At 31.6% G+C, this 1,220-nt stretch overlaps 1 protein-coding gene across 1 annotated transcript in view; it reads right to left on the bottom strand.

Annotated features, from left to right (window-relative positions):
- The window catches only part of thsd7ba (thrombospondin, type I, domain containing 7Ba), a 221,917-nt gene that overhangs the window by 22,263 nt on the left and 198,434 nt on the right, over positions 1-1,220 (bottom strand). The gene's annotated exons all lie outside the window — the stretch shown is intronic.

The following is a 1,220-nucleotide window of genomic DNA, read 5'->3' as shown; positions in this document are numbered from 1 at the left end:
TGGTAGCCCGACTGGAAAACACAATAGCCCCGGGACGTCGGGCTAGCGATTTTGCGAGACCTGAGCCTGGCCACACTGGGAATCTGGGGTTCAATATACAATAAAAAATAAACTTCAGATGAACACACTTCAGATGAACACAAGCAAGATTTTTAGAAATACAATTTCTCTCTTTGTGAGTCCATATAATGCAAATATTAGTATTTTTCTCTCTCTCTCTCTCTCTCTCTCTCTCTCTCTCTCTCACACACACACACACACACCTATTATTTTACTTCAGAAGACACTGATTTAACAACTGGGGTTGTAGGAGTTGCCATTATGTTTGCTTTGTGTAGTTGCTGACGATTCAACTGTAAAAGTCCTGTTTGCTTGCATTTTATGGACACACACAAAGATTTTTATTTTTTTTTTAATCTTTGTGTTCATCTGAAGAAAGTATATCATATACTTCTAGGATGGCATATGGGTGAATTAAAGATGAGAGCATTTTGGATGGAGTGCCCCCTTAAGATGTTAAAATGCATTAGCATATGTAGAAATTAACATTAATCAAGATAAATAAATGCTGTAAAAGTACTGTTTGTGTATATGTTATTGAATTAACTTTACTAGTAATGTTAACATAGAACCTTAATTAAAGTGTTACTAAAAGATTATATAGCATAAAATTAACAAGTAATAAATACTATATAACATTTACAACCTTTAAAAGGGCCTCAGGATGACTTCAAACTATTTAAATTAATAAATTATTATTATATTAAAATAATCAAACTCCTCACACTTCGCCTCTTTAAAAAAACAGTACAGGTGACGAGGAGCTTCAGTAGAACATTAGTGAATTGCGGTCAGATGAGATGTTGTCAGGCCATTTAGAATTTAGTGTTTGATAACTTTATTAAATTTCTGTATATTTTCTACTTGCTGAAGGGCACAGGTAGCTAAATATGACATTTATTATAATGAGTTTATGTGAAGATTGTTTTAAGTTAAATTAAAATGTTTTTTTTTAAAGCCTAATAAATGTTAAAATTGATAGCTCTCATGTATATTGTAATGTCCAATGGCTATAATCAATGGTCAATTTCATAGAGACATCAGTATTGGTATAGGTGATACTCGCCTTTAGTCATAAATTATGCCAAATATTAAAAATATACTGTCTTTATGTTGTTTCTACATTAATTTGAAGATTGAATGTGAAATGATTCCAATAT

Source organism: Sinocyclocheilus anshuiensis, unplaced genomic scaffold (genome assembly GCF_001515605.1).
Source record: "Sinocyclocheilus anshuiensis isolate Anshui unplaced genomic scaffold, SAMN03320099.WGS_v1.1 scaffold976, whole genome shotgun sequence".
NCBI classification, from domain to species: Eukaryota; Metazoa; Chordata; class Actinopteri; order Cypriniformes; family Cyprinidae; genus Sinocyclocheilus; species Sinocyclocheilus anshuiensis.
Note: the sequence above shows the minus strand (reverse complement) of the source record. Positions and strands in the feature narration are given on the sequence as shown.